At 37.8% G+C, this 24,344-nt stretch overlaps 1 protein-coding gene across 2 annotated transcripts in view; it reads right to left on the bottom strand.

Annotated features, from left to right (window-relative positions):
* C2H1orf21 (chromosome 2 C1orf21 homolog) overlaps positions 1 to 24,091 on the bottom strand; it is a 294,516-nt gene extending 270,425 nt beyond the window's left edge. Inside the window, exon 1 of one of the 2 annotated variants that reach the window (XM_056815641.1) lies at positions 23,622 to 24,091. The gene's annotated coding sequence lies outside the window, so the exon portion shown is untranslated. Of the gene's footprint in view, positions 1 to 19,305; positions 19,390 to 23,621 lie in introns of those variants that run through there. The other variant, XM_056815645.1, reaches the window with a different exon arrangement.
* Between the last annotated feature and the right edge of the window lie 253 nt (positions 24,092 to 24,344).

Genomic DNA, 24,344 nt, shown 5'->3' with positions numbered 1-24,344 from the left:
CATCACCTAAGTCACACACTTCAACATCATCACCTTCTCTCATTTGATTTTATACAGCATGCATACACACAATATATATTCTCTTTTTAATGTTAAAACTAAGTTTTACTTTAGCTTGCAAACTTTATGGCATGTACAATGGCCTAACCATATATCCTCTTAAAATTCTTTTCTCTGCAAAAACAAATGAAAGTACAGGCAATTAGGTGACTCGGTAGATTGAAAGCCAGACCTAGAGATTAGAAATCCTGGGTTCAAATGCAACCTCAGTCACTTCCTACCAGTGTGACCCTGGGCAGAATACTTAACCCCAATTGCCTAGCCCTTACTGCTCTTCTGCCTGGGAGGAACCAACATTTAGCACTGATTCCAAGATGGAAGTTAAGGGTTTAAAAAAATGGAAGAAAGGGAGAATCCTAGAGTCTTAACAAAACATGCTGTGGAAATATGGATAAAATTGAATTAAGTTCTCTTTTAAACTTTTGTTTTTTATTAAAAATCTGTGAAAAACTTAGAAGTCACCAATGCCTTAGTAAAGAAACCACCACCACAGTCATCTACCAAGCTGTTTTAAAAGTAAAAAAAAATATATATATATATATATATATCAGTCTTTTCTACTTGACTAAACTACTATCTCACACTAGACAGTTTTTTATAACCAATCTTCCCCCAAAGGAAAACAAAACCCACAAAATCAAGAGGGTTCAAGATAAGCTACATGGGTGAATTTAAATTAAATTTAAAATTAATTTTAATAAGGTTCTCTCAGGCCTGAAATTTAGCCTTTAGATAAGAGAAATCCTCTGTGTAGATGAGTCTCTGGTCACCACTCAACTCTGAACTGCTCTCCCTTAGTTCTAGTCTTCCCTTTGCTGATTATCTCCAATTTACCCTGTATATAATAGTATATCTGTGCACAGTTGTTTTCATATGGCATCCCCCATTCGACTGTGAGCAACTTGGGTTCAAGGACTAGTTGTTTTTTCTTTTCTTTTCTTTATATCTTTAATACATGGTTATGGCTATTTAATAAATGTTCATGGACTGAGTGACTTGACATCAAGAAGCAAATTTCAAATAAGATCAGGATTGACCAAGTTCAACCACATAAATACAAGCCAAGCAACACAAATCATTTATGAGACAGCTTTCTCTGCAGCTTTGGCTCCAACAGACAAAAGTCAAAGCAATGGGTGTGTGAGATTCTGAGAACTATTATTATTGGGTCATCACCTGGCTTCTTAAAAGAAAGTTTTGGTAATTGGTTCCAGAAAAAAATGCTAATCCCAAAATATAATCAGTTTTGGTGAGGCCCAGTCTGCCCTAAAAATGTTTTATTCCTGTATTGTCCAAATCAAATAAAGGGAGTTTAATTTGCTTTTCTTCTTATGCATGAGACTGCATCAGATTGGAATGGAAGAGAGCAGACAGTGAAATCTGACCTAGCACACAATTGTTTGTTTTTTTTTTAATTTTTCAAACAAATGTTAGACTATTCCCAAAAGGATATGGGTCTACAGAAGTACTATCTATCTTCACATACCACCATTATTTAATAGTCCAATGGCAGCTCCTAATTTCCAAGTGCTTATCAGACATCCTCGAGTCCCCACAGTTAACCTGAAAATAAGTACAATCCATTTTACCTTGAGTTTTTTTTTTAATTTATTTTTATTTTTTAAATAGCATTTTAACTTGAGTTTTCTGTTGAGCAAACCAAATCTAATTCCACATCTCAGCAAACAGACCCCAGGGCAGGTCTCACTGATCTGATTTCAATAAATTCATATAAATTAAAAATTCTTTAGAAAAGATACATGTCTAAGTCTCTGCTCCACTATAGTCAATAAAGCTAATGAAAATACTGATGTTTTAGTTGTCAATATTTTATTTGAAAATGCAATGTATAAGAAGACAGTATATTTAAATAAATAAAAATAAACTCTTTCTCCTTTGTACTATGAGCAACAGATTTCTAACAATGAAAAGTCACCTAGTTGTGTTAAAAGACAATGAATTCTTCATCACTGGGGGCCCTCAAGCAGATACCAGTCACTGCCCAGGGATATGGCAGAGGAAAGTTCAGATTCCAGGAGGAAATTAAGGCTAAATGACCTCTGAGCTTCTTTCCAACTCTAACATCATAGGCTTTTGTTTCTATTTAAACACAATTAAAATTTTAATGAATCCATTTTTAATGTCCCATAAAGTTCAGGTTCTTCAAAAAACTTTTTTCTTCCCTTATTCAATTCAACAAGCATAAAAAACAAACAAAAAATCAATTCAACAACCATGTATTAAACACCTACTATTTGCAAAGTACCACAATATGCCATATTATCACTTTCAGAAGAAAAATTCAGAGAAAAGGGAAATTAAGAAATCAAAACCTTCTTGACTCCAAAGGACAATTTTTTCTGCCTTTGCCACTCATCTTTTTATCTCCACACTTCTCCCCACTCAGAGGTTACTACAAAGGTACTACCTATTTTTTCATCTAATATCCGTTAGCACAAGTAAATGGGAAAAAAAATATTTCTGCATGGAACCAAAAATAGATCCTTCCTTATTGCCACTGAAAATTCATATTTATTTTGATTATCAACAAAAGAAAGATTTTTCATTTTTAGATTTCACATTCTTGCCCACTTGATAAAGAAAAAAATCACTTAATAAATAACTATGTCAAACTCAATAAGGTTCATTTCTTCACCATAATCTCCCTGTATAATTCATTGGGAATCTGGTAGTTTTTCCTCTGTACCCAGACAGAAAAGGCATTCTACCTTCATTAATCCTTTTCAGGTTAGGAATTGGTATCTGTTATCAAAATAATGATTATTTCCAGCTAAGGATCTTTGTGTGTCTGTGTGTTTTAAAGAACTACATGCTTCTGAACTAGGCTAAACATATTTATTTAAAAGATGAATTTAATGGACTAAGTATATATAGAATATGGATATAACTCATGAGAAAAATGTTTAGGTTAATAAGAGACTCGGAAGGAAGGAAGGAAGGAAGGAAGGAAGGAAGGAAGGAAGGAAGGAAGGAAGGAAGGAAGGAAGGAAGGAAGGAAGGAAGGAAGGAAGGAAGGAAGGGGAAGGAAGGAAGGAAGGAAGGAAGGAAGGAAGGAAGGAAGGAAGGAAGGAAGGAAGGAAGGAAGGGGAAGGAAGGAAGGAAGGAAGGAAGGAAGGAAGGAAGGAAGGAAGGAAGGAAGGAAGGAAGGAAGGAAGGAAAGAAGGAAGGGAGGAAGGGAGGAAGGAAGGAAGAAAGGGAGGGAGGGAGGAAGGGAGGGAGGAAGGGAGGGAGGAAGGGAGGGAGAGAAAGAAAAAAGGGAAAGAAAGAAAGAGAAGGAAAGAGAAAGGAAGGAAAGAAGGAAGAAAAGGAAGAGAGGGAGGAAAGAAGGGAATAAGAAAAGGATGGAGGCAGGGAGGGAAAGAAAGAAAGTAAAGGAAAGAGGGAAGGAGGGGAAAGGAGAAGCACTTATTAAGCGCTTATCTTATACTAAGCACAAGGGAAGAATCCTAGTCATGGATTTACCACTAACTAGTTGTGGTAAATTATTTTATCTCTTTAGGCTCCAAATTCTCAGATTGTAAAACAAAGAATTTTAGACTGGTTAAACCCTAAGTTTCTTCTAGCTCTCAAATTCTGGGAATCTAAAGTAGATCCCCACACTAATGAGGTATTTTATTCCCACAAGATGATAAAACACTCACCCTTGACCATAAGCAGAGAAAGTATTTTACTTGATACTTAACAGTGGGACAAGTTTGTTAGTCATAGAAGCATATTTTTTAAAAAATTAGTAATTTATGAAGTTCAAGAGTTATTCATAATAACAATTGACATTTTTATAACACTTTAAAGTTTACAAATCGCTTTAGAGACATTTCATTTGAGCCTTAAGGCAACCCTATGACTCATGTACCATAGTTATTGTAATCTACATTTTTCAGATAAGGAAACAGGCTCAGAAAAGTTGCCTGAGGTCATATAGCTAATAAATCTAATGGGCAGAATTCAAAACCAAGTCTTCCTAACACAACTCTAGTACCCTTTGGAGATATAGAGGATCTGATCTTGTATTTCTCAATCTCATTTCCTTCCAAATCCTTCCCCTCACATACCCCTAAATTTCCTCTTGAAAAGAAAATCCAGGAAAAAATGGTTTTCACAATATAACTTCCCCATGTGTATTAAGTCCCTTGAATTGGCCTCCTTAGCTTTAGCAAACAAAGATCTCCTAGTACTTTTTAAGAACAACATTCAGTTCCCAAGTCACAGGGGTACAATGATCTAGATGAAATCACAAGATAGGAACAAAGAAGAAATGCCAGTTAGAAGATCTAGAATCCAATTAACTTTGCCATTAGTTAGTTGTAACTTTGAATGAGTCACTGTTCTTGGGTAATTGGGATTTTAATGTGTTTGTTTAAGCATTCTTCCCCACCTCCAATCCCTTGAATACTCTGTTTTATAGTGAAAGAATCAGTGGAAATATTGGGGTTTGAGGGAGGAGGAAGGGGGGTGATGTCTAGAGAAGAGGGCTGGCCTGGGAACTTAATTATAGTAGAATGATATAGCCATAGTTTCATAGAATTACACAGAATTTGAGAGCCAGAAGAAACCTTAACAACCATGTTGTTCTACTCATACACAAAACAAATACCTACTAAAAATATATCAGGGGTAGGGAGCAGCTAGGTGGCTCAGTAGATACAGTGTTAGGTCTGGAGACCTGAGGTCCTGAGTTCAAATTTGAACTCAGACACTTCCTAGCTGTGTGTCACATCCCCAAGAGTCTCTTCTATGTTAAAATTATCACTCTTCTGTGTTAAAATTGATGTAAGTAAGGGCTTAAAAAAAGAACCTGACAAGAAATAATCCAAGCCTTCACCATTTTCCCATTTCTGCATGGTTCTACTTGTTGAGTCTAACTGGTCATCTAACAGGAATCATGGCAGCATAATGGAGAGAATACAGCTTCTGTGGGACTGAGGTTGGACAAGTTACTTAACTTCTCTGCACCTCATTTTCTTCATTGGTAAAATGAGAGACTTGGACTATTGAAAAAATTTAGTTGAGTTAAAATTATTTTTAGTAAATATCTGGTATTTGGTAATTTGATAAATTAATTAAAGTAAAAAACTATTAGTTTAACAAAAAGAGAAATTCTTGTTAAACATAAGTAATAATTTTAGAGGTTATTAATTAGGGGTTTCTTAGCAGCAATATGATTCACTTTCCACCTAACCACCCCACCCTAATAGTACATTTGTTTACCAAAAAATTATTTTTTAAAAACAATTTTTACTAGTTTTTTTCAACTTCTGGAACAAAAAATTAAGTTGTAAATTTTCCAGCCCCCTTGCAGTGCTTCCAAAACTAATATAGCATTATATGAAAAGTCAGAAAACCTGGATTCAAAACACAAGCTACTACTTATTAACTAGAAAACCTATGCCACCTAAAGTACTTTGAGCAACTGTTTCCTCATCTATAAATATACTAATACCCATCAGGTATGAGGTAAATACTCTATGAACCTGAAAACACTATATACAAAGAATATACTATACACTATAAACTCACTATACACAAAGAATATACTATACACAAAGATAATATGAATGATCATTCCTTCCCTTTAAGCTTTCCTAGCCCTATGAATTCTTTTGTACCGCTCCTACTCTGAGGCAGAACCACAAGTAAACCAACTCAAATAGAGGAAAATCTATCTTCTTCATAAATGTTTTCATAAAAGGAAATTCTATAACTTCTCTGCAATATAAAAAACCTTCAAGAAATTCTATGTAGCACATCTACGATTTTTCCAATCTTTTTCAAAACTATTTCCTTTTCATTCCCTTTTTAGTGGTAGCTATAAACAAGAGATTACCAAGTTTCAGTGGAAAAGAAACTTTTTTAAAAGTCTCATTTGGTTTCTTCCCCTGGAGATGGTGCCCATCTCTGTGCTAAAATTGGTAACCTGTTGAAAATCCCTGCCTGGGGTCCTGCAGTTAAAGTAAAGGAAACATTTTCTCATCTACCTAGGCTATCTCATCCCTCTCAAAGAACTGGCACATTAATATCGCAAAATCTGAGTTAGAAAGAACCTGAAAGGTTTTCTAGACCAACAAGTACCTGAACAACAACATTCCTGCTAGTGAAGGGGAACCTATTATCTACAGTTCAATCCACTTGGGACAAACTTGGTTGTAAAAAAAATTTTCTCCCTCTGGAACTGAGGATTTACTTCTCTATAATTTCTATCTTTTATTTCTTGTTCTACCATTTGGATGACTCTCTCCTAAATGACAGACCTGCCAGGTATATCAATCAATCAAAATAAAATCAAATAAAATCAACTAGATTTGGCAAATCTCTTGAGTTCTGGAGTGTTATGCCACACGGGTCCATGTTTTGGCATACTACTAGGCAGAAGCAGCAGGAAAATTGGTCATCCCACACACTTGATAATTCCTCAACCAACACTACTAGACAAGGGGATGGTCCATCTCTAAAAGGATTCTGACATCTGGAGCATATTTTCAAGGGAGAATAGTGCCTAGTCAGAGAATTCTAAGAGGATGAGGACCCAGAAAGAATGTAACATTTCCCCCAGGACCCTTCTAATTCACTGGGTGTAAGAAGAGTAGGAAAATGGATCATTCTTGGGAAAATTAGATCTAGTTGAGATTTCTCCATGAGTATTGCAACTTTAATCAACCAATTACACATAAGTTCCTACTGAATACCTATTTCATGACCAACATTGTGTTAGTGATTGAAGGAAATACAAAATCATTGACCTCAAGGGGCTTATTATTTCATTAGGGAGATAAGGCTAACACACATAAAACAACAAAAAAAGCAATAAAAGACATTCTGTAATTAACTGATACATGATAAGATACAAACTATTGCTATAGGAATCAAGTAAGAGATCCCTGTGGGCTGATATATTGTTAAAGATGGCTTCACAGAGGAGGTGAGGCTTGACCTAAATCTTTGAAAAGAAATCATTTAGGTAGGTAGAAAGGAGAATATAGCCCATTGGCCTTTATCTTCCCTCCTTGCATATTTCTGTGACTAGACATAGATGGAGACTCATAAGATAAAAGTTAGTTTAAAATATAAGTATATGAACTAAAACTTGTGGGAGATAGTGAAAACTATTCTTAGGAGAAAGTGTCTCTTCCTAAATACACATTTATTAACAGGAGACCAAATAAATCAATGTATTGGACATAAAACTAAAACAAAAAATGTGAACAATAAATCAAAAGTCCCCAACTAAAAAACAAAGAAGTCCTGAACATTAAAAAAAAGAGATGAATAAAATTAGAAGTAACAAGATTGTTAAATTGATCTGTAAAACTAGGAGCTGCTATCCAGTTTTCCTCCGTTTGGGTAAAAGAGTGAGTCCTTCACCTTTTAATTAGGGTCTTTTGGTTAATGGAACATTATGCTATTGTTTGATTGTTTCTGTAGTTTATGTACCTAATCAACACCCCCCCCCCATACTCCCACCCCGTCTCTGTCTCTGTCTCTGTCTCTCTCTCTCTCTCTGTCTCTCTCTCTCTCTCTCTCTCTCTCTCTCTCTCTCTCTCTCTCTCTCTCTCTCTCTCTCTCTCTCGTTTCTCTTTCTCATCATTCTCTCTCATTCTCATTTTCTCTCTATCTCTCATTCTATCTCTCATCATTCTGTCTCTCTTTCATACTCTCTCTCATCATTCTCTCTCATTCTCATTTTCTCTCTCTCTGTCTCTCTGCCTCTCTCATACTCTCTCACTTTCTCTCATTTTTTTAAAACAATACCAAATCGTTTTACAGATTATTGCTTTGTGGTATACCTTGAGATCTGCTACTAATGGGCCTTCTTTCTTGATATTTCTTTAATTCTTATTCTTGAAATTTTTGGCTCTTTGTTCCTACATATTAATTTTTTAGATCTATAAAATATTCTTTATGGTAGGTAATAGCTTATAGTATGTGTTTTATCTAGATTAGAACATTGAGGTTAGAATTAGGAAGACTTGAATCCAAATCCAAACTCATAGCTGTGTGACTCTAGATCTGGCTTCTGTCTACCTCAGTTTCATCCACTGTGAAATAGGGATAATACTAGCACCTACTCCACAGGGTTGTGGCAAGGATAAAATGAGATATTTATAAAGTATATTGCACAGTACCTAGCACATAGCAGTTACTTAATAAATACTAGCTCCCTTCTCTTTCCCCAAATTAATTTAGGTAGTATATATTATCAGTTTTACAATACTGGCTTGATCTACTCATAAGCAATTAATGTTTCTCTAATTATTTACATCTATCTTTGTTTCTATAAAATATTTTATAGTTGGATTCATGTAATACCTGAATAAATCTTGATACATTCTCAAATATTTTATTGTTTCTGTGGTCATTTGGAATTGAATTTCTCCTTCTAGTCCTTCCTATTTGTATTTTCTCAAAACATTAATGAATAGTAATGATGTATGTAATTTAAATTTATATCCTGCTGAATATATTAAGTTAGACAATATAAATTTAAATTCATCAAAATAGATTAATTTTTGGTTTACTTTTGAGGTTTTCTAAATAAATTAATCCTATCCATAAAAAGCTATAATTTTATTTCACTCATCAGTCCTTATTCCCTCAATTTCTATTTCCAGAAACAGCTACAACTAGCATTTCTATCACTATATTAAGTAACAGAGATTATAATAGGTATCCTTGTTTTATTCTTTCCCCCCATAAATTTTATATATTTTTCAATTACCTGTAAAAACAATTTTTAACATTCTTTTTTTTTTAATTTTGAGTTCCAAATTCTTTCCCTCCCTCTTCTCCTTTCCCCTTCTTTAAGAATTTGATATAAATCATACATGTACAGTCATGGAAATATATTTCGATATTTCCCATGTTATGAAATTAAGTAGGCCAAAAATATAAGGAAAATAAAATTTAAAAAAAAAATATGCTTCAGTCTACATTCAAACTCCATCCATTCGATCTCTGGGAGTATAAAGCATTTTTTATCTTAAGTCTTTCAGAATTATCTTATATCATTGTATTAATAAGAATAATTAAATCATTCACAATTGATCATCAACATTATTGCTATTATCAAGTACAATGTTCTCCTTGTTCTACACACTTCACTTGAGCTTTTCTGGGACTTTCTGAGAGCATTCTGACTGTCATTTCCTACAGCACAATAATATTCTATCACAATCATATTTTTTTGCTCTTCAGGAATGTATAATCTAATGGGAAGACAAGCCTGAAAAAGTTATGTACAAATGGGATATACATATAAGGTAAATTGGAGATAATTTCAAAGGAAAGACACTAAAATGAAGACAAACTGGGAAAAGCTTCTTGTAGAGAGATTTTAAATAAAGCTTGAAAGGAGCCAGGGAGCAGAGTTGAAGAAGGAGAAAGTTCCAAGAATGGTAGACAGCCAATAAAAATCCTTGGAATAAAGAGATGGGAGTGAGGTGTTCTAGGACCACCAAGGAGGCCAATGTCACTAGAGTTGAGTGTAAGATGTAAAATATAATAAAGAGCTGCAAAAAGTATAAAGAGGATTTTATATGTGGTCCTAGAGGCTTTATTGAGTCACTATAATTTATCAATTTGGAAGGGCAGTTAGAGGGACAGGTTATAAATACATGTAAAAATAATCTAGGAAAAAAATTATCTAATTGGTCCCAAGCATTAAATCTTGAACTACTGATCTTTCTGGTCAAGCACTTACAAAAGTCAACACACAAGGGGGCAGTGAATCCTTCCTCAGACGGGACACATGCTACACCCTAGAGGGGTAACCATATTAAATTAGTTTGGTGCTGTATTCTTACTAAATATACTTTCCTTGCTATTGTTAAATAAAGTTCCCTTTTTAAAAAATCTTTAAAAGAAAAGTACATGAATTGAACCAAGAATAATTATCATCCATAGATACCAATACCTGTTAAGTTATTATTATCATTAATGATGACATTTAGCAATTATATATTATTTTAAGATTTTATAAAAATTTAGTCTGCATGGTAATCCTGTAAGGTCCATGCTATTATTATCTCCATTTTACAGATACACAAACAAGCTACGGAAGATGAAATGACTTGTGTGCGTATATATGTATGTGTATATGTCAATATGCAATGATCTACAAAGGAATACTATTTTCCAGGGGCATAAACGTCCATACCCAAGACATTGTCCCAGCAGAAAACAAAACAGAATTTCCAAAATGGGAAAAAAGGGGCTACCATCTCTAGGTGGGACAGAGTTTTAGAGGAGAACAGGTCCAAATGGAAGTTTCTCAAATGTTCTCTCTCTTCCTGGGACAGTCAAGTCTTTGGTTTTCTTACAGGAAGGGAAGGGAAGGGGGAATTGATCAAGGTTCGCTATGGCAGGATGAGATGTTTTATGCTGGTTCTCAGGGTGCCAGGAGCACCCAAGCTTCCAGATGGCAAACCCAGCTTTTCTGCCAGGTAGCTGAAGGCATGAGGTGTGGCCTCTGGAGAATATCAACGGTGGTTCCCCAGTTTCACAGGTGTTCCCAGACAAATGAGTTTTGTTTTTTTTCCCCCCCGCAACTGGATGAACTGAATGTATTTGTGGCAGTTCTAACTGAGGGAAAAGGAAAGGTTTTGCCTAGTGAAAGGGTAATGTGCTCACAGAACAGGGAGGAAACCAGCCTGACTAAAATAGCCTGTGTTGTGACGAAGAATGGTAAATAAAACTGGAAAGGTAAGGTAAGACCATATTTGGAAACATTAAGGTGGGACTTGGAAAGCTTGGTAGAGGAGTTAAGACTTGATATGGTAATTAATAGGAAATGAGTAAAAATTTCTAAGCAGTAGTGGCATGCAGAAAATAATGTTTCAGAAAGATGAGTCAGATCTCCAAAACTGACTTTATCTTGAAGAGACACATTCACTCAAGTCCATTCCCCCACTTGTCATTTTTCACAGCACAAAGTGGTTTTTTGCATAATAATAATTTCTCACAATTATCAACTACCTAAAGTTTTACAAAGTACTTTTCCTGATAACCATCCTATGATGTAGGTAGTGCAATGATAATTATGCCCATTTTAAAGCCAAGGAAACAGGCTCAGAGAGACAAAGTCACTTGCCTAGGATTACAGGGCTAATAACGAATGTTTGAGTCATGATTTGAACTAAGATCTTTGACTGTCAAGACTAGCACTCTTTCTACCATACCACATTCATTAAAACTCTTCACTAAAGTAAAAATAATGAGATCCCAAGTTTCATGTTTTGGGAAGCAAAATCCCATTTTGCAATATCCAAAGAGTAGAGAATCTTTCTTGTTTAGTCCGATCACTAAAATATTTGAATATTCAGCAAATATTAAGCAACTCCTAAAGAAATTCCTAGATTGTGTGATTTTCTTCATAATCTACTATTAAAATTCCTCAACCATAGTCACTGAATGGGATCTCATTCTTTTATTCCTTTTAATAGTTAAAAAAAAAACCTGTACTTTTATCTTTTTTAATTAATTAAGAATATTTTTCCATCGTTACATGATTCATGTTCTTTCCCTTCCCTCTTCCTTCCCTCCTCTCTCAGCTGATGAACAATTCCACTGGAAAAACCCATACTTTTAGTAACAACTTTTTTTTTACAGTCCATCTCAGAATGAACCAATGCATAGTATTGATTCTGAGATCAGGTAGCTGGGAAATATCTAAGGCTACATTTGAACCCAGGACTTCCCCTCTCTAAGCCTGGCTCTCCATCTACTGAACCATCTAGCTGCTCCCCCTTTAATAGTTTTTTTTTTTTAAACCCTTACCTTCTGCCTTGGAGTTAATACTGTGTATTGGCTCCAAGGCAGAAGGGTGGTAAGGGCTAGGCAATGGGGGTCAAGTGACTTGCCCAGGGTCACACAGTTGGGAAGTGTCTGAGGCCAGATTTGAACCTAGGACCTCCCGTCTCTAGGCCTGACTCTCAATCCACTGAGCTACCCAGCTGCCCCCCCTTTAATAGTTTTTTAATAAATGTTTGTTGACTTTAACTGCTCTTCTCTAGACCTCAGTTTTTCCATATGAAAAATGCAAAGATTGGGCTATATAATCTCTAAGATCATTTCCAGTTCTAAATCTATGATCCTACGCTGACATCAATCAGGACAGAGTAACTACTTGTGTCTTTAAACAGTTGTAGCCTGGCAAACACATGAACATTCCTGGCTTCGATTTTGACACTGGTTTCTTTGCAGTAAAATAATATTAATAATAATAATAATAATAATATAGAATATACAATTGCCTTTAAAGCATTAAAAAACCCAACCCAACCCAATATAACATGTTGGTGGTTGAAAACTAATCTTTTACAAGCGACAGTGTGTACTAATTACTTCTCTGAGCACCCTTTGTGTTTGAGACAGCTCCTACAAATATACTCATCCCAAAGGGGCAGACTATCACCTTGTCTTCTCCTCCCCATCTCTACCTGCAAAACTGCTTATCAGGAAGGAAAGTTTAATCTCTTAGCAAAACTGTAGCTAGTTCACTATGTGAGGTGAAACATAAACAGGCTGTCTTAGCATAGTGTCTAACAAACAAAAACCCTACTGTAACACCCTCAGCATGTGGGTAAAATGTGGAACTTTGGAAGAAAGTAGTTACTTAAAAGCCTACTGTGTCTTATAGAATGTTTTTTTTCCAAAGAGCCTTATAACACTCAAGGCTATTCCATTATGGAATTACTGGTGGTGGTACCTTCTTCAAAAGAGCAGCTTTAGACCCTAAATTGCCTCAGTTTGTATGTTGGGAGTGGGCACAAGATGTTTCCTCAAAGTTCTACCCCCTTACCCCCAGTGTCTCTACTCCCCAACAAAATTATGTGTCCTAAAATCCTGGATGAGAAACAGAGAAAAAGTTGGGTCATTTTTAGCTGAGGAATTTCCTCTCTTGAGAGCAAGATGTGCCATTCAAATCATAGAGCTGTCTCATGATCTTATGCCAGTCTCATTGAAAGCACTGGAAGGCAATAAATATCACAACAAAGTATAAAAAAAAAAACTAGGTCAGTTCAAGTTAAGGTAACACTTAACCAGCCAACCAACGGTGGCCAAGAGGGATAAAAATTGTAAATCATGAGAACACTGAGCCCTGCTGAAATTCAGTTTATCCAGTGATCAGTATCTGTATTCAGTAAGTCACTTCTATGGTACATAGTAAGTAGCATCTCTGGTAAACTCCTCTAATTATTTTATTTGGTAAGGCTTTAATGAACCATTAAGATTCATTACCTTTAAAAGGAAAATAATTTTCACTTTTTTCGGTTAATGAAAAGAGAGTAGGAAAAGGTTGAGAGGTTAAGAACCAAGGTAACTTAGCTTTTTAACAGCTTAACAGCCTTGAAAAAAACCCAGAAAATATAAGGGAATCTAAAGTGATAACATGTGCTAGAAAAAATAAATTCTTAAAACTCAGTGAGAGTAGTTTAGTTGTTTAACATTCCACTTTTTACAAGGAAAGAGCATAGTAAAAGACACTGCTTTCATGACTATGGTAAGCAAGTTGCCCCAGGACATGGGAGCTGTAAGGAACAGGCAGAGGCAGGCAGTGGGCAGAAAGACCAGAGGGGTCTGATGCAGAAAAGTTGCTGAGAGTATATAGGGAGGAGCTAAGGGACAGGAAAAGCAAGGCATATCAAACAGAGAAGAGAAGACAGGCTTAAGGATAAGGCAAGGCTTCAAAAGAAGGGAACTGATAATGAGAAAGAAATACAAGGATGATATAAAGGAAAAAAAGAAAATGAAGAGGGTGTCAGTGGGGGAGGTTAGGCAAAAAAGGTTGGTCTGAAGTATGGTTAAAGGTTTGAAAAAGATAAATGGCAAGGCTTGGTGAGGGAATTGTCTAAATGATTGGTAAAGAAAGAAGTAGGAGAGGGATTGTGAATATAAAATATAAGAAGTTAGAGTTGGAAAAGAGGACTAGGATTCAAGTATATGGGAAAAGGGGAGGAAAAAGAAATATAAAATGGTAAAAATGGAAACCCTTCCAGATGGAGGGATGCCATGGTATAGAAAGTGGCAGTGGGAGTTGGTGGTCTTAGACAACAATTCCTTGCTTCCTTGATTTGAAAGGAAGACCAGCTTCAAAAAAAAAAAAAAATCTAAAGTAAAGGTTGACACCCAAATCCTAACTTGACCCTTGAACCTTTCTGTTTGTTGAACATGGGATTTCCTGAGCTTTGCTTATGACAAAACCATCCTCTCAGCTATCTTGCCTTGATTCAAGCACATTCATTGCTCAAAGAGCAATGCTGAGGGGCAAGGCACACCGTATTTGTGTGACCTGGACTCTGGGACTGGCAAAGATACTTTGGAAGACTAAAATGTTCTCCACTTATTTCTTATGCCAGAAAACAAAACTTAAATTCCCCAGAAAAGTGTGGACATTTGTTCTATAAGGACAGTTGGCTATACAAGATAGCAGCCATAAATCAAAACACATCCCAAAGTGTAATATTTGGTTATGTCTGATGTGCCCTTTTCCTTCTGACTAGAAACACAGATTATTCAGAGACTGAGGCATTTAATGTGCTCACTTTCCTGCCAAAGATTTTTCAATATATGAGAAACTCACCTGATATATTCTATAAACCCTTTAATAAATTACTGTGCAGGTATTAAAAATTAAGTCAACATTTAACTAATTTCAAAGACATATGTGACATAGAATGGATCCTAACTAATTAATTTTCTCAACATCCACATCACAGTAAGGGAGAGTCAGACTCTTTTTCTTATTTGCAAAAATAAATGTAGCCTCTACGATTATTTAATAGCAGATCACAACCTAGGGACTATATCTTCCAAGCACAAAATTAAAGTACTGTCAACATCTGGTTGCTACAATAGTTGCTGTTATATAAAATTCTATAGTTCATGTGTCCTTAAAGGTACATTTCCTGCTCACTCATCTTTCAAAGCACAATTTAGGTACAATCTCCTACCTACCTTGTTCTCCCTGTTGTTCATATTTTCCCCATCTGGAAACTAATTTATATTGTATTAATTTACATTTACTTTGTATCTATCTGTGTCCTTGTTCCATCCCTCACACAGGTGAAATGTAAGTTCCCTGAAGACATGAACTCACACAGTTTTCCTTTTGTATCTCCAGTGCTTTTCATAGAGTAGGCACTCCATCATTTGTTGACTTGAAAGGTACAAGGTAACTCAGTATATGTCCAAACTCTCTACCCATAATTACCCAATGTACCCAGCATATCAAGTTGTTTCTTGTTGCAGTGGTAACATGGACAAGGAAGCTAAAGACACATGTGTATGTTAACTACATGACTGCCCAAGATTTTTTTTCTTTTTAAGTCATAATTTACAAGGCACTTTAGATAAGCTCTTGAATTATGATCTCTTAAAAGTCACACCTGTCACAATTTTTTAAATAGTTACAGCGTGATAATCCTTCCTACTCCCAGCTCTCTTCCTTCTCTTCTCATGGCTTTATGCAATACTGTGAGACAAGTCTGTGCCATAGCCACTTTCCATGTTTTAAAAACTAACCTTAAATAAGCACTTCTCACTCAAGTTGTAGGAGACAAGAAAAGCCATGCGTTTGCTGAGAACATCTGTGCTAACAGAAGCAACATGGTATGTGTAGTAGATGGAAAAGTGGACTTCAAGTTCATAGGGAGTCTTAACATCCAATTCAACACTCTATGCCTTAGTTTCTTTGTATGTACAATGAGGGGGTTGGCTACATGATTTCCATCTATAAAGCATATGAAAACTCGGATCTACAAACCCCAAATTCAAGTGACCAATGCAAGGAATACTTTCAAGACAACAAGAAAGGCTAGCAATTGCTGAGTTAAAACAGTTGACTACATTTTGAGACACATTAAAACTTTCAAATAAATTAAGTTCCTTTTGGGAAGGCAGCACAATATTGTAATGAGCACTGGCTCTGAAATCAGATGGCCTTGGTTTAAGTTCCATCTTCAATGTTACCTGTGTGGCCTTGGGAAAATTACCTTTTTTTTAAATTCTTCTTTCTGTCTTAGAAATACAAATATCAGTTCTAACGTAGAAGAGCAATAAGGGCTGGTCAACTGGGGTTAAGTGATTTGCCCAGGGTCACTTGGTTAGTTAATATCTGAGGCCACATTTGAACCAAGGACCTCCTATCTCCAGGCCTGGCACTTAATCCACTGAGTCATTTAGTTGCCCCCCTTGAGTAAGTTTTTTTAAGTCTCAGTTTCCTCCTCTGTAAAATGAAGGAGTTGTACTACATATTTTATAAGCTCCCTTTTGGCTTCTAAATCTATTATTCCAGGAATTTCAAAAACCATCTTTATAGACAGTCATGTGGCTAAAGACTCTGGTCTCCCTGAAGCCCCCAAGTAAACCATGAATAATGACAAAAACTAAGCTACCCCCGCCTCTCTTCTGGACTTCTCAGCCTCTGTGAAGGAGTCCATCATGATCTGAAGGAATTCTACTGGGAAGCCTTTTTTAATGCAAGTGTATCCCCAGTGTCTCATCTGTATGTCTGAATAATTATCTTGAACTGTCTTTTAAAAATGGGTGCAATCATATCACACAGAGCATGAATATACTAGTATAGATCATTTGACCTTTAGACAAATCTAACTTTTGTCTCTTGGAATAGATTCTGGGTCCAATGACCTTTACTATCTAAAATATGCTATGATTGGACCCTATAATACACAATGGAGGGGAAATGCACAGAATGTCAAGTCATTTCTGAGTCTAAGAAGTTGAGAGGGTAGGGGGAAACAAAATGCTTCTGACCATACTCTCCTTCAGTTAGCTCCCTGTCTCTGCAACTTCCTAACTAAATTTCTGTAATGTGATCTGCTAGGGGCCACTCTTGAAGGCCAGCTGGTGCAGAACACAGTGACCTGTTTATTTCAATTTGTGGACCACAGAGAATGCCCAACACCTGTACAGCTATGTTAAGTTTCCAACAAGCAAGTCCAAGAACTGAGCCCTCTTGTGATGGGGTCCACTAAGTCTCTTGTTGATGATTTATGAGTTTGCAATTCTGGATCATACCAAGAATAAGTCATATTCCCCTTTTCTAGCTTAGGGAGTTTCCCAGCTCTTACAAAGAGGTCAGAGTGGAAAAGGTCAACAATAGCAAAAGACCTCTACAACATAGAATGGAAGGAGTGCCCAGGAACAAATTGATAACAATATCCTTTTGCAATTGGAACCTAAATCCAAAAGCACTTACTCCCAAGGATAGTAGATTTTTATAATAGTAAGAACAAAATTAAGTCCATAGCAGAAAGAGGGGTAGGACTTAAAGAGTTAGGGAGCCTGGAGTTTAAGCCCTATCTTTGACACACAGTAGCACTACGATCTGAGAAAGTCACAACCTCTAAACCTCTGTCCACTTTGGAAATTTTACCTTGGAAACTGTTAAGAGTTTAAAGGAAACAACAGAGAGAGAAAGACATACACACAGACAGAGGCACAGACAGACAGACCAAGAGATAGAGACAGAAAGAAAAATAGAGAAAGAAAGAGAAAGAAAGAAAAATAGAGAAAGAAAGAAAGAAAAATAGAGAAAGGAAGGAAGAAAAATAGAGGAAGGAAGGAAGGAAGGAAGGAAGGAAGGAAGGAAGGAAGGAAGGAAGGAAGGAAGGAAGGAAGGAAGGAAGGAAGGAAGGAAGGAAGGAAGGAAGGAAGGAAGGAAGGAAGGAAACACCAATGAACTTGAAGTGATAGGATGAAATAAGTTTTGAGTCCCCATTCTATCAACTGCATGTCCTTAAGCAAGTCAATTAATTTCTCTGGGATTCAGTTTCCTCATCTGCAAAATTAAGGAATTTAGACTAATGTCCAATAAAGTCGTTATCAGCTCTAAATAAATCCATTCTATGAGTCTGTCAGAGAATAAACAATGGGTACAGATGAGAGAAATTTATACACTGGAAGTTCCTTAAAAAAAATCTTGAGCCTAGACTCCACCCCCCACCTAAAATCCACACACAAAAGAGTTGTATAGTAAATATAGCATGACAAAGAAGCACCATGGTGATTAATCTCAAGCTAGTATTTTGTGCATGTTTATTAATAATTTATTGAAGGAAATAGAGAATATACATGTTAGACATCAAAATGGTATCTATAGCCCACATGCTCCTGAAAGTATGAACTAGCCAGAAAATAATAATATGCTAAATAGCATAAGAAAATAATATATTAAAATAATATATAATGACATTATAATATAAGAAAATAATCATGAATATCTGTGAATGGTAAATCTCTTGGTTTATATTCTACTTACACTTGAGGAAGCTGAGTACCTCACAGAGTAACCAATTAAATTTTTTTACATCTATATCAGATTGCAAAATGGGACTTAGAGATGTTTACTTTTTACTAGATAAAATGAATTAAGAAAGGGCTAGTGGCTTATTCTTCCCAAGGTAAAATGGTAAATCAGTATTAAAGGAGAATTAGGATTATTGAATCCCTGTATGGTGTACAATGAAGAGAATCCTCTCTCTGGAGTCAGAGGACCTTGTTTCAAAGTCCTCTCATGACTGTGTGACCTTGGGCAAGCTACTTAGCCTTGCTGGGTCCTAGTTTACTTATCTGTAAAATTAAGGGGGTGGCCTAGATGAACTCTGACCTTCTAGGGTCTATGTAAAAGAAAAGGATGTCAGAGTTCACCCTTACCAACCAAAGACATGTTTCTTGTTCTTGAGCCTCCTGGCAGGAAAAAAAAAAAAAGGTGGACCTGCACCCACTGTCTTTCTCTGTACACCAAAAGCAGTTCATGGAGCTTTTGGCTTTGGTAGGATTCTAGAATGGGCTGCACCTACTATATTTGGTCAAGTTCCAGCTCTTCTGTTTGCTCAGTGGAAAAAAATGCATTAAGTGTTTCTAATGACAGGCATATTGTACTGTACTTTGCAAAGAGATGAAAACAAAAACACAACTGGATGACTGAACTGAGCAGAGTATTCATTTAAGTCTTCAGGGGTCAGTCACAAAAGGAAGTATGAAATTAGGGGGAAGTGGGGAAGGGTGTTAGTATCAATTCAGTTTTTATTGAATAAAGACCAAATTCACAAATCATCCTATCTTTAGCCTTAGGTCTCCCTATATCCAGTAATCTCTTTCCCTTCCAATCTATCTTACGCACAGCTGCCAACTCAGGTCATGTCATTTGGTCACTTAAGAATTTTATGGTTCTCTGTTGTCTACTGAACTAAGTTTAAAGCCTTTTACCTAGTCTTCAAGATCCTCCATGTTTTGGCTTCCATGTGCCTTTCCAGCCTTATCTTCCATTATTTCCCAAAAACTATTTTTCCCCTACAAAAAAAAAAAAACAAAACTCAACTGCTTTCAATTTAGCAAGCAGTTTAATTCAAAAACCATTATAGAGAGCATTCCAAAAATCTTCATGAATGTTAAGTTATTAAGGCTTAAAAACTATAGTAAGATTTTTAGAACACCCTATACTTTTATATAGAACACTGTCCTAGGCAATGAAGAAGATAGAAAATTGAGGTAACACATAGTGTCCATCTATATGGAATGGAATGTCTGGTGGGGGGGGATAAGATATATAGAAGTGTTTATCATACAAGATATTAATTGCTAAATGCATCATGAAATCCACAGGAAAGGTGGTTACACAGGGAGAACAGGTTATGCTTCATGGAGGAGTGGGTGGGTAGAAATTTAACAGGCCTTCTCCCAAAGGTCCTTCTAGGTTTAGAGAAAATATATGGAGGCACAAAGGTGCCCTGAGGTGTCCTCAGGGTGGAATCAGGGAAAGAGAAATGGAATAGAATAAACATTATCAAGTACCTACTATGTGCTAGGAAACATTTTACAAATATTTCAGGGGACATGGGATATTTCAGTTTGGCTGAAGCATAGAATATGTGGAGAGGGATAATATTAGGAAAGTCTGGCAAGGGAGGGAAGCAGTAGACTGTGGAGGACTTTGAATACCAGACCAAGTAGTATGAACTTTAGTTATTAGACAATACAGTGCCATTCAATATATTCTAGAATAAAAGTGACATGTCAAGATATGTGCATAAAGAAGATTATTCTAGTAGTGATATAATTGTGAATATTGAGTTAATTGCCTAAATCTGGGTAGATGATAATGGCCTGTCCTGTACTGTACCAGTTGGCAATAGAGAGAAGAAACAAATGTAAAATGGAAGAGATTGAAGACAGGGCTTGATCCCTGATTAGCAACTATCGGTGAGAAAGGTAAGAATGTGAATGAATGAAAGTTCCATACAAGAACCAAGTTTCTTCCTCTTTTGCTCAGACTCTTTGCTCTCACTTGGAATGACCTATCAAGATCTGATCCATACTTCAAGAAACAATTCCAATGCCAGCCTCCTCCACAAAGCCTTCCTCGATCTGTTCTACCTAGAAGTGATTTCTCTCTTCTCTGAATTGCTACAACACTTTGTATTTCTTTTGGCATTGGCCAACTATTGTTTTGTATTATAGTTGCTTGCATACCTGTCTTAGGGGTAAACACTGAACCCATTATCTTATTGGGATAGAGAACTCTCCAGTGAGGAAACTATCATTTCAAGCCAACATTTTACACTTCTAGTCTTGGAGAGTTGCCTAAAGTGCTGAGAAATTAAGTCACTTGTCCAGTATATATATCAAAGACACGACTTTATGAACTCAGCACAATTCTCTAATCATCACACCACACTGCCTTTTAGGCTCATTGTAATTCCCCATCAAACATTCAACTATGTACTATCATACTAGCTGGCACAATATACATATGGATGTTCAACTCATTTATGATGAAGGATCTACTATTTGCAAGGCTCTGTGCTAGGTATTGGGAATACAAAATTGAAAATGAATACTCCTGTTCCTAAAGGTAATCATAATATAATTGGAGTGTCATTAGATATACAAACAGAAAACCATGAAACAAGGCAGAATGGGACAGAGGCAAAGAAGAGAGATAGGGAAAGTGCTATAAGAAAATGTGAGGAGGGAAAAAATTACTTTCATTTGGAAGGGATCAGAGAATCATACAGGAAAAAAGTAGCAACTGATCCTGGGGTTTAAAGGAAGAAAAGTTCAAGTCAGAGGTGTGTAAGGCAATGGCCTTCATGAATGCCTTGAGGGAGAAAAAGGACAGATGGAGGAAGAGTTAGCAGTCCATTTTGGCTGGAACTCAGTGAATGTGTGAAAATGAATAATATCAAATAAGGATGGGAATGTAATTGCTAGAAATACAGAATGAAGGCAGAAGGCAGAGGTCCTTCAATGCTTGGATAAGGAGTTTGAACTTTACAGGGAAAGCGAAGCCTCTAAAAGATTTAAGCAGTAGAATGACATGGTGAGATCTACTGGGAAAATTATTTTGGCAGCTGTGTGGAAGATAGAATGAAAGCAGGAAGCCCAATTAGCCTTATGATAATATTCCAGGTGAAAATTATTGAGGGCTTGAACAAGGGCCCTGGTAGTGTGAGTGAAATGATGGGACAGATGGAAGAAAGGCAGAATGACTAGATGTAGAAGGAGTGAGTAAGGACTGAAAGATAACTGAGGTTTTCAGCATGGATGACTGGGAAGATACCAGCAACAGAAACTAGGAAGAGGTTAGGAGGGAGGCAGAGAATGATGACTTCAGTTTTAGATTCAAGTTCTGGAAATATATAGATGTAGAGACTTATAGCAAACAGAAATAAATGCAGGACTTCTTAGATATAAAACTGGCTATGTAGAATTATAGATTTTTTAAAACTGAACAAAATAGTAATCATCAAAGGCCCTTAATAAATACTGTCTTCTCTTCAAATAAGAAGTAATGGTTCCTCAATTGTAAAACCAGAGGCTTAGACTAGCCGACCTCAGATCTCTTCCAAACTTCCAAACCTTAAAAAAAAAAAAATCTATGAACCTGTGATTAAATTCTACTCTCCTCTAAAACAAGTCTCTTCAGAAGGAGCCTACCACTGTAGCAGGGTGAGGTTTCTATTGTATGACCCACTACCAAGTAACTGTCAGTCTCAATACTGTCCATACCTCAAACCCTTAAAATACTTTAAGGTTTATAAAGAGCTTTCTTCACAACAACTCTGTGAGGTAGATAGTATATTATTATCCTACTCTTACATTAGAGGAAACAGACTCAGAGAGCTAAAAGTGACTTGGTCACACAAATAGTAAGTGACCTAACTGAGTCTGGAACCCAAATGTTCTAACTCCAAAGCCATGCTCTTTCTACCAAGCTAGGCTGACTGTCATCCCTCTTAGAAACTACAACATATAAACATGTTGGTTTACTTGAACTCACATTCACTGAGTGAGCTGGGTGTGTATGTATGTGTATATATGTATAAATATATTTCTATCTGGGCTTACTGAGAAGCAATATTTACTGAGAAACAATATTTACCAAGATGCCTTCAACTGTAGAACTTATGGCACTATTTTTTCCTCTGCCTATTAATATTCTCTTTTCAAAACAATTCTCAGTAAATGCAAAGGAAACCGGCTCCCAGGCCATCAGTTCTCCACTAAAAAGAAAAAGGATTTCTCTTCTCTCTCTCAAACTGCATGTGCCAAGGCTCAAGATTAATGTGTGTGCATATTTATATCTTCTACATGCAGTCCTTGGGGGAGAGAAAGAGTTACCCCCCCCCAAAATATCATGTCTGAGGCATGATTCGAGAGAAGAATGTGAATGAATGAGAGATCAGATCCCTGAAAAACAAACGACCTCTCTCACACACAGAGCGTGTAAAGAAGCATCCTCTCTATGGGGCTGGGGTGGGGTGAAGGGGGGGAGTGTAGGATTGCCAACAAGGGAAGGACATTATCCAGCTGAGTAAAGGCAGCGACACTTTGAAAACTGCAGAGGGAAATGAAATCTGTTCCGTGTACAATAACCAAGCACTCCACTCCCCGAATCAAGCCCAATCTCTCATGCTACCTCAAAGGGGCATGAATTCTATATGGTGGGAGAAAAACAGATGCATGGAAATAAGCCCCTTTAAAAAAATAAAAGGTAAAAACTTTAGGAATCCTAAAGATCACACCACCTTGCAAGAAATGCATTAATAGATACAAGCAAGAGAGAAGGGTCAGAGGGACTATGGTAAGAATCTGGATTTTCTTCCCCTCCACACTCTCCTGGCTCTAGCTTGCAAACTACGGTGCTACATGCAATGCTCAGAGAGGAAGAAGGCTGAGGGTGGCGGGGACGTGGGGGTGGTAAGGGAGGGGTGTCTAAACACAAACCACCCAGGCCTCAACGTGACGAAAGTCGTCAGCAGCATCCCAAACCCTTCTTTCCAGCAACCCCCCCACACACCTCCTGCTTCTCACCCCCCTGCAGCTGCAGCTGCAGCAGGAGCAGCAGCAGCATTACCACCGCTGCTCCCATCCATTCCGGGCGGCAGACACCCTGCAGGCAGGCCGGCCTGCCTCCCTCCCTGCCAGCCTGCCTAGCCCGGGATGCCCGGACAGCGCTGCCGTGGGCTGGCTCCACCGCCAACTCCGCCCGCCCCAGGGCCCGGGATGAAGCTCCCACTTACCTTGGGCGCTTGGGGGGGGGCTGAAGGTGGCAAACCTCCCGCCCCCCGCCCCTTCCCCTCCTCCTCCTCCTCCTCCTTCTTTTTCTTCCTCCCTCCTCCTCCTCCACCTCCTCCTCTTCCTCCTCCCCTCTGTGTGTATTGGTCGCCCCCTCGTCCCCTGCTGCTTGGAGTAAAAGCCGAAAGCGCCCCAGCCGGGCTCCGTGCGTGGGGAGGGGGAGGCGCGCGGGCAGCTTTCCTGAAACTGTGAGAGACACACACGCACACGCACACAGATCCCCAACTAAAGTGTGAAAGAAGCCGCGGCGGCGGCGGCAACAGCAGCAGCAACAGCAGCAGCAGCAGCAGCGCGGAACGTCCTCTCCTGGGGAGTGGGCAGGGAGCAAGCGGGAGCTGGCGGGCGGGAGGGAGGGAGGGAAGGGAGGAGGGAGCGAGGGAGACCGAGAGAAACCTCCTCGGCCAGTCACTCACTCTAGGAGGCGGGGGCAGTCCGGCACTCCCCCACCCCGCGGCCGCCTACCCCGCCTCTTCCCCTCCCCTCCCTTCTAGCTCCTGCATCCACCTCTCCCCACCCTCCGAGGGAGGGGCCAAGGGAAACAGAGGAAGGCGCACGGGGAGACTGGGCAGGCTGGAGCTGAGCTGGAGGGGAAGAGAGGAGAGGGTTACCCCAGGCTGCTGGATAAGATTCTGTGAAGAAGAGAGGAAGGCAGAGGAGGAGAAGGAAGA

The sequence above is a fragment of the Monodelphis domestica genome, chromosome 2 (genome assembly GCF_027887165.1).
Source record: "Monodelphis domestica isolate mMonDom1 chromosome 2, mMonDom1.pri, whole genome shotgun sequence".
NCBI lineage: Eukaryota > Metazoa > Chordata > Mammalia > Didelphimorphia > Didelphidae > Monodelphis > Monodelphis domestica.
This window is presented reverse-complemented; position numbering and strand designations above follow the sequence as displayed.